At 40.7% G+C, this 9,917-nt stretch overlaps 1 protein-coding gene across 1 annotated transcript in view; it reads left to right on the top strand.

The window, feature by feature from the left end:
- The first annotated feature begins 2,176 nt into the window (after nt 1-2,176).
- LOC105275730 (tachykinin-like peptides receptor 99D) overlaps nt 2,177-9,917 on the top strand; it is a 74,624-nt gene continuing 66,883 nt past the window's right edge. The window contains exon 1 of the mRNA XM_026972063.1: nt 2,177-2,365. The gene's annotated coding sequence lies outside the window, so the exon portion shown is untranslated. The remainder of the gene's footprint in view (nt 2,366-9,917) is intronic.

The following is a 9,917-nucleotide window of genomic DNA, read 5'->3' as shown; positions in this document are numbered from 1 at the left end:
CGATTTATCAATAATGCTCGAATACCTGACCCATTCGTAGCTGTTTGGAAATTCCAATGCATAATTTAAAAACTCTTGGAAACTCTTACAAAGACTAATTTACTTCAACTTTTAAATGGAATAGAATAAGTCTCGCAAACATTGCCTAAATAAGGTAATAAATTAAAAGCTGTTATTCGCTGAATCGTAAAAAAAAGAATGTCGGAAAATCTTACCCATCCCAAAGTACAATAGAAGTGGCTTTTATTGCCAATAGATGGGTAGAAAACAATTTTGATAGGTAAAAGTTGTTAACTGAAAGATTAATATCCCGCAGTGGTGGAAAAGCGAATAAAATGCATAACGTCCAATCGACAAACTCGAGATTGAATTCCAACCTAAACCTGAATGATGGGCGGCAGGAAGAAAGTCAACGTATAGATTTAATGAATATGAATGGAATTGTCGTAAGCAATCAGAGGCCGGTCGTTATGGAATCTCGATTGTCCAACGAACGTCTATTGCAGCTCGAAGCTTGACACTTTCACTGTGGAGCCGGCGATTCTGATTTCCGAACGGAAAAAGCAAAGAGGGAAACTAATGGGCGTTTTATTCGTGACTTTCGAGAAACGATACTCCTTTGTTATCTCGGCAATCAAGCACGATACGTTCCGGCGTATCGCGAATAGTCAAAACGAGCGCAAAGATCCTTAAATGTAACGATTTAGGTTTACACACTCGTTTGCAAATGGATTTGCGTCGAAGCTGCGTCCCACGTACCGTGAATAGGTTTATATTAGGGGTGTGATTTAGTTTTGAGGGTTTTTTTGCTCAAAAACGCATGTATTTAAATATGATAATGAATGAATACCTTAATCAAAGTATTTTCCTTCGTTTTCTATAACTTTTTCCCATCTTTCTGGCAAGAGATCGATTCCACCACGATAAAATCACTCTTCTTTTCAGTTGATTCATTCGTCGACGAATTTTCGCACTTCTTCCAAATTATCAAAGTGTGTATCCTCTAAAGCGTGTTGCATCCACCGGAACAAATAATAATCGCATGGAGCAATGTCCGGAGAAGACTTGCCATTCGAGCTCTAATAGTGTTTCTTTCACTGATAACGCAACGTCAGGTCGAGCGTTGTCACGAAGAAGAATCACTTTCCGTCGTTTACTCGCAATTGCTGGTCGTTTTTCGTCCAATGCTTCCTTCAACTTGTACAATTGGTGTCGATAACGATCAGCCGTGACAGTCTCGTGCGGATTTAACAGCTCATAGTACGCTATCCCACCAAATACAGAGCGTTACTTTTCAACCGTCAATATTGCGTCTCGGAGTGGATGTTGATGGTTCGCCTGGATCCACCCATGATTTTCTGCGTTTCGGATTATCAAAATAGATGCACTTTTCATCCCCAGTAACAATCCGAGACAAAAGACTCTTCTTTTTTTGCCTGGCGATCAACGAAATGCAAGTGTTCAAATGGCACTTTCCGATAATTCATGTCGAACCCATTTCCCTTCTTTCTGAATTTTTCCCATTTCATGTAAATGTTTCGTAACTGTTGTACGATCAACATTTAATGCTCTGGCAAGTTCTGAAGTGGATTCTGTTGGATTTTCGTGCAATAATGCTTGCAAATCTGCATTTTCAAGCTTTCTTGGTTGTCCCGAGCGTTCTTTGTCCTTCACGCGTCTTAATTGATGGGGCAGAATCACCATAAGTTTCCACAAGAATTCTATAACCGTCAGCCGCAGTTTTGTTTTGATTAAAAAACAAAAGCAACGCATGTCGAAAATGCTCTTTCGGAAGTTCCATTTTTACGATGTATAAACACGACTGTTATTGCATCTATTGCTATAATGTTACTAAATGTCATGGATAATGTCAAGACTGTAAGAAACAACAGTTATCGGAAACGGCTATTGGAACAAACTGACACTACAGCCATCTGTTGCAAAACCCTCAAAACTAAATCACACTCCTAATACATTCTCCGAAGGCCTCTCTCTTTCTCTACCTCGAGGCTGAGAGCCGCAATGCGATACGATCCTTCACCGGCGTCGAGACGAGCCCTCGGACCCTTGGTGGCGAAAAGCTCGAGCGGCGCGAATCCCTCGCTGGTGAACTCGCCGGTTTGGGCGATGGGCCGCGATAGGTCGGCGTCTGGAGTACGCGCTCTGGTTGGCAGCGTCGCGAGGCGAGTGCCGCGAGACGGCCGGCCAGTATCGTCGAGGCGCGCGTCCCGTCGCGATCGTCCAACCCTTCGAACGTTGTCGCACGCCACTCCGCCAGCACGTACGTCGCTGCACGCGAACATTGCGTGCAAACACTTGGGGACACTTTCGAGGATACGGCGCGGTCTCCTCCCTTTAATATCCGGTGAGTTTTCAATTGTTTTCAAGTGCCGGAAGCGGCAAAGCGTGCCGGACGGTACTTGCGGTACCGATGAATGCGTTTGAGAGAGAAAGAGAGAGAGAGTGTGCAAAGTGGAAAATGTTAACCAAGATCAACCGCAGCGCGTTGTAAAATCCCACCCCCTCGTCCTCGCGTTACACTACCGTCCATTAGCGAGAACGGAAGTACTTAGTTTTCGAACTTGGACCTCTAACGTTTCACGGAGAGTACCCACTAGCCTTCCCACGTACCGTTATATGCCGACAAGAAGGTCGTATTTAATGGTGCACTAAGGGAGAAAGAGAGAGGGAGACGCTTCTTAATAGTGATAAGTTTTATGTTGATGGACATCCTTTCCGATACCTTCCCCAGCGGCGAAAGTAAAGTATAAAAACGCTCTTAGCGATAAATGTCTCTGCCCGGAAGTGAAGTACCTCGCGCGCGTATAAACTTTCTAACATATGGCTTCTTGGTGAGGTATCACGCATCTCGAAAAATAACGGTCGTTACCACCTTCACGATTCCTCGTTTATTTTGTATCTGCAACAGATATAGAGCCATTTTGAGAGCGTTTCCAGCAACAATTTATTCGCTGTACGGAAATCTGTACCTGATCGCTAAAGTAGGTTAGTAACGCGACAGTTTAGATAAACGCAAAAGTCCAAAGGTTCAAACCCAAAAGTTTATAAACTTTATAACACATGACGCTTGCGTTTATATAAAAATAAAGATTTGTATTTTTGGAGGAACAAGCACGCTTAAATGTGCACTTGACAAATCCCATAGGTTTGTAGAGCAAACCGAGATTCGTTAATAGCACATTCGCATGCCGAAAACTTTTTAATATATCGCCGCGCGCTGCTATTAGCTCCGAAACTTTGTGAAACTTTAATACGGACAAATTACCATAAAATGCTAGGAAACGAGAAGAGAGTAGAGAATGAAAATTTCAATTTTTCGGTAGCGGTAAAAGCGACAGACAGGCAGAGCATTCTCTGTGAAATTCATCTTTCTACCTCAATTCATTAAATTAAATCCACTGCACAGACCTTGTACGCTTACATTATTCATATAAGCGAGACGATCATAATATGTGCGGTATCCTGTCACTCTATCACATTTGTTCGCGTATTTACCGGATCCAAGTAGCGCTAGAAACATGCAATCGAGAAAATCGCGATACGCGTCGATTCCATAATGAAAATTGACGGGCGTGACGGAGCACGAATTTTCAGAGCGCAATACAATCGCGCGAGTCAGTAATTATGCGATTTACGATTGGAGCATTTGTAGCACACGCGTTACAAGTATTTAATAACACATTCCGCTCGAGCGGACGTTTCACCGCGACGAAACTGCACAACACACGTTATCCGTCTGCAAATTGCGAATCTACAACAACGTCTCGGGTTATTAATTAAAAACGTCGCGCGCGAGTTTGCTGCTCGAGATGAAAAACAGCTTGCTTTCATTATTTGCCATTGCTACAACATCTGCTGCAGCGACAGATATCGATTCATACCACAATCCTCTGGTGAGAATAGAAAAAAACAGTTTATACATGGGATTATATCGATAGCGAGCAGACTTTGTCCAAAATAACATATTCAAAGTGTCAATAGTGTGTTGGACAAGCAGACAGTATCGAACACTTTGCAAACAGTTCGCAGAGCACAACTGCAGTCATGTTACGATTCCTGAGGGAGAAGGAATTTTTTAAACAAGTATAACCGCGTACATTGTTAACGCATATCGGCCTGGAATTAATCATTTTTTGAAATAAATGCCGCATCTCGTGTTATTCGATTCGAATTTCTTTCTCTTAAATTGCATATATGCATGTTCAATGATGAAATCTCAAATCGTTGCCGATGCATACATCTCGATAAACTCTAGAGAAATTAGGTATGCACAATTTTTACTGTATATAAAAAAAGAATGTAGAGAGCGATATCATATCATTGCGAACGTGATATTGCATTTTAATTATAGTATAACATGTAGATATGTACCTCTAAAGCTGTGATAACATATATATATATATATATATATATATCTACTAGTTTAATATATATTATATTTTCTTGATGATTACATTTCATTTTTCTGAAAGGGTTGGTTGTATTTTGATACGTACACGTACGTACAGAGGCAGTGTATTTCGTCCACGTATCTCTTCAATTTTCCATCTTCTAGATGGAATGTAACGTGCAATGCCCTGTATCGGAAAGTCCCTTCTCTCTTCTCGTTCTCTTTTGCCACTAGAATGACTCGACTTTATGCTATCAAGGCATTTCATCGCTGCGTAGAAGAGAACATCGCGCAATCACGTTTCAAGGAGGCAAAATCTTGTTATAAATACTTTGGAAAATATAAAAAAGTACCTGCTTTAAAAATGAAGAGTAATGTTCTTCGAAACGTGACATTTACTTCAAGTGAAGCTTTATCTTCTTCATGCTTTTGCATTTTGGATTTCCTGAATTTCTTATGAGAAACATTCACAGTCTCTAGCTGTGTTATAGTTATAACGACCTCGCTATAACTGATCTCGCGTGGGAGACCATATAGAGTAACCGTTAGAAAAGTACCTAAAGTTATTCCCGTAAACCCTAGAAGACTTTAAAAAATACTTGTTTCAGCTCTACTATAAATACCTATGGATAACCATGTGTTACACTCTGTGTGCCTTCGCAAAAACTCTATGTAAAAAATTCCGAAATAGATACAGATATATTAGGGGTGTGATTTAGTTTTGAGGGTTTTTTTGCTCAAAAACGCATGTATTTAAATATGATAATGAATGAATACCTTAATCAAAGTATTTTCCTTCGTTTTCTATAACTTTTTCCCATCTTTCTGGCAAGAGATCGATTCCACCACGATAAAATCACTCTTCTTTTCAGTTGATTCATTCGTCGACGAATTTTCGCACTTCTTCCAAATTATCAAAGTGTGTATCCTCTAAAGCGTGTTGCATCCACCGGAACAAATAATAATCGCATGGAGCAATGTCCGGAGAAGACTTGCCATTCGAGCTCTAATAGTGTTTCTTTCACTGATAACGCAACGTCAGGTCGAGCGTTGTCACGAAGAAGAATCACTTTCCGTCGTTTACTCGCAATTGCTGGTCGTTTTTCGTCCAATGCTTGCTTCAACTTGTACAATTGGTGTCGATAACGATCAGCCGTGACAGTCTCGTGCGGATTTAACAGCTCATAGTACGCTATCCCACCAAATACAGAGCATTCCTTTGAACCGTGAATATTGCGTCTCGGAGTGGATGTTGATGGTTCGCCTGGATCCACCCATGATTTTCTGCGTTTCGGATTATCAAAATAGATCCACTTTTCATCCCCAGTAACAATCCGAGACAAAAGACTCTTCTTTTTTTGCCTGGCGATCAACGAAATGCAAGTGTTCAAATGGCACTTTCCGATAATTCATGTCGAACCCATTTCCCTTCTTTCTGAATTTTTCCCATTTCATGTAAATGTTTCGTAACTGTTGTACGATCAACATTTAATGCTCTGGCAAGTTCTGAAGTGGATTCTGTTGGATTTTCGTGCAATAATGCTTGCAAATCTGCATTTTCAAGCTTTCTTGGTTGTCCCGAGCGTTCTTTGTCCTTCACGCGTCTTAATTGATGGGGCAGAATCACCATAAGTTTCCACAAGAATTCTATCACCGTCAGCCGCAGTTTTGTTTTGATTAAAAAACAAAAGCAACGCATGTCGAAAATGCTCTTTCGGAAGTTCCATTTTTACGATGTATAAACACGACTGTTATTGCATCTATTGCTATAATGTTACTAAATGTGATGGATAATGTCAAGACTGTAAGAAACAACAGTTATCGGAAACGGCTATTGGAACAAACTGACACTACAGCCATCTGTTGCAAAACCCTCAAAACTAAATCACACTCCTAATACGTAGTCTCCAGTTGGGTTTGCCAAGTCTCATCGAAACATGCTGATCAAAGGTTATTCCTAAGAGAAAATATACGCTGAGATCAGAAGCTAAATAAATATAAGAAGCTAAATAAAATATACTAAAAGTTCAGTGCACTTGATAGAACGTATCACTACTACATCTTATACTGCATTACCGTGTCTTATTGTGAAAAGTATAGTACATAACATACATTCGGCTATTATGTGCATGACGTTTTACTCCTGTGTCGGTCGCTCGCTTTGGACAGGTAAACCTCTCCTCCCTCTAGTCGCTCGAGGTATACGTCAGCACAAGAGAGAAGGAGCATCATGAGAATCTGAACGTGACGCGATTAAGTGCAAAGCGGATAGTGCAAAGCTGCGAATGTCGAAGAAATGATCGCCGTCGATACGAGCACGTCGAACGACGACGATATCGTGACATAATTCTTGTGGACCAGCTTCCAGGCACGTGCATAGTTCGCAACAGTTTAATATCAATGCGTCGCAGACTCTAAACGAACGCGTGCACTTGCTGGCGGCCGAGTCTCCCAAAAGAGGCGATGAAATTTCGCGTTCAACAATCAACCACGCGGCAATGATTGGCGTAAACTCGCGGCGCTTGCCGACACTTGACAAGCGCAGCCTGTCGACGCACTATCCCTCATAGAGTCGAGAAAAAAAGGGATGCCTCCAACGTGTGATCGATGCGATTCTCGGTGTGTCATGATCCTGGGCGAGTCGCGCTGTTGCGTGATCGAATAAATCGCGCGACCAAATAAATCACGACCGATACGTGATACTCGCGCGATGTCTGTCGTGACGCGGAAGAAGTCTAAATTCGATGACTGCATCGACAATTAAGATCAAATTAAGATCTGATTATGAGTAAGGAACGTTGTCCTCGAGGGAACATTGTCCACCTGTCGTATCGTTGTGCGCATATAAAGGATTGAAATCGTACATCTTATTAATCCGCTGAAAATAAAATCTTAAAAGTTCAAGTCCCAGTCGTGATGCAAGTATACAAATAATTTATGTATTAAGTTACCTCTCTCGTTTCACGAATATTATGTTTACGCCGTAACTTTAAAAAATTCCTTTAAAACTCGGATAAATTACAAGTTTCCTTATCGTAAAACTGTTTCACGTGAAACTTTACATTTTTTTTAATCCTCACAAGTTGTGCAACAAGTATATTACAGTGTACCGGACAATTTATAATGTTAAGAATGCCATAAAATTACGGTATTTTACGACATAATTAAATAAGTATGCTTCCACGTATGGTTGCACTTTGCCTGTCGCATGTATGGTTATTTATCGATAAGAAACTGCATTGGACTTAATACTGCACCTTATTTCTGAGACGGCGAAACGATGCAAGTCATTATTTGTGCATAACATTTACGAACGCGCATAAATTTGTTTTCCCATCTTTGTTTCAACTAAACTGTTGCATCTGTCGTACTTGTCTTCAAGATCTCGCAAAAGTTTCCTCTCTTGGCCGGAGAAGCAGATCGTTTTACGTGAATGCTATCAAAGATAAAAGGGACGTAAACACTACAATTGGACTTGCTGTAAAGTAAAGTGGAAGGAACATCGAGCTAAAGCGAGGAAGCTCTTGCGAAGAACACATGTAGGAAAATTCACTGCGCCTCTGTTAATACCACGATGCAAGCTGAGTGCACGGTGTCATGAAATATTCGGTGAACGTATGATGAAAGAAACATCCAGTACAAACGCGGAGAAGCTAATATAATATCGCCAACGCTATCCCACTAATCTCAGGAAGATTTGTAGGAATGGAATAGTCAAGTAGCTGTTTACGGATCGTTTTACAGCAAGTTGGAAACTCTGATGCTAAAGATACAAACTCCCCATGTACATCTGATATGTGCCAACTCTTGTTACTCCTCTGAAATTCGAGTAGAGAACAATTGTTTCGAACGTGTGACGAATAACAATGACCGTAACGAACAGCGCGCGACAACTTTATCAATATGTGAGCACAAAGATATCGCGCTGCATCGATACCGTCACGATCTTTTCAGATCCAAATAGGAAATTTGCACGTTGGTTTCTGCTATTACCAAACAATTTCGAATGTAAAAGCACGATAGATAAAACGTCAGGAAATTCAATACTCTATCAAATAACAAAGCCAGATTACCCACTTGAGATTAAATCGGTCTGTCGCGTGCGCGCTGCGGTCTGTCCGGTTTCAAAATACGTTAGACAGCCTATAGAATGACATGAAAACGCGATTATCCGATGGCAAATTCATTGCAACGATATACGCAAGCGAAATACTGTCAATAAATCCGTGATGCAAAGTCATGAATCTACAGTTATACACCAAATATACACCGAATCTACAGTTTTGCATTAAACGGATAAATTATATAGTTCCACTCACTCGGATTCAGATGTTTCCGTATTAATTTCGCATTATGCCTTGGTATTTGACTAATTGTACAAAAGATTCAATCCTACCACCCGATACGCGATTTTCACGAATTCGTTGATAGGAATAAAAAGAAATTAAAATTATATCTTATATTATTTGTCTTGTATTCTTCTACGCGTATATTACACGTACAATCTTACACGTCATCTTACGTCTATCTTGGACTTATTTGATAAATTCTGTCCAAGATTTCAGATTGAAAATCAACTGTGAGATACAGCCGTTTCGCGTGATTTATGGTACGGGCTACATATGCGAGAAACATATCGAGTCCGTGAGTCGTATAAATAATCGAAAAATGTCGAAAGCGTGGCAAGTGACAAAGGAAGTTAGAAGAGAGAGGAAGAGAGAGAAGTAAAAGGGGGATTGTTGGTGAAACCCACACAGAGCAACATGAGAAGAAGCAACCCCATCGAAATCGATTCAGTGCGGTAATAAAAAGTGTACCGCGCAGAGCGGCTGAAGTATTAAGTGTGGCGAAAGATTCTTCTCGACGCTTTTGTATCGAGAAAAATTTTCTTTGTTACGCTCTTCAGCTCTCATTGATACAGCCGGAATATCCGACACAAGAAAATTATAAAAGCCACAAAGATTGGTCATAAAGATTCGACTCCATCGTGTACCTTCGAGGTCACGATATTTCCGCAGCGTTGACGATTAGAAGGAATGATACATCGCTCTTAGCGTTCTCGTGTTAACGTTGACTTTAGTGCCGCACAGAACACGATTAAGTGTGAGTTTACGGCCCGAAAGGATCACGATCGATACACGCGACCGCAGGATGTCCACCTTAATTTCATGGTTTCGTGATGAATTTGGAATCATCTTTCACTCGGTAAAATTTCGATCGTTCTTTCGTGTATGTGCTTTTTGAAAACGATAGAGCATCACGTTACAATTGTCTGCACATTAAGTGTTTAACAATGCATCGCGCGATAGAAGAGAAGATATTTCAGGAATTTTGGCGCGAAACGAAGCGTGCATCCAACTGAAAATTGCGTTAATTAGAGGATTCAGGTTCTATTTACTCATTTTATGGGAGCTGGCAAGGATTTTCTGATAAATGTAATATCTTGTAGAAAATTTCACTGATAAATATCTGGATTGTGTGGCAAAATCACGCACTCGCATTTCGC

This window comes from Ooceraea biroi, chromosome 8 (assembly GCF_003672135.1).
Source record: "Ooceraea biroi isolate clonal line C1 chromosome 8, Obir_v5.4, whole genome shotgun sequence".
In the NCBI taxonomy this organism is placed as follows: domain Eukaryota; kingdom Metazoa; phylum Arthropoda; class Insecta; order Hymenoptera; family Formicidae; genus Ooceraea; species Ooceraea biroi.
The sequence above is the reverse complement of the archived record's forward strand: the minus strand, read 5'-3'. Positions and strand labels throughout refer to the sequence as shown.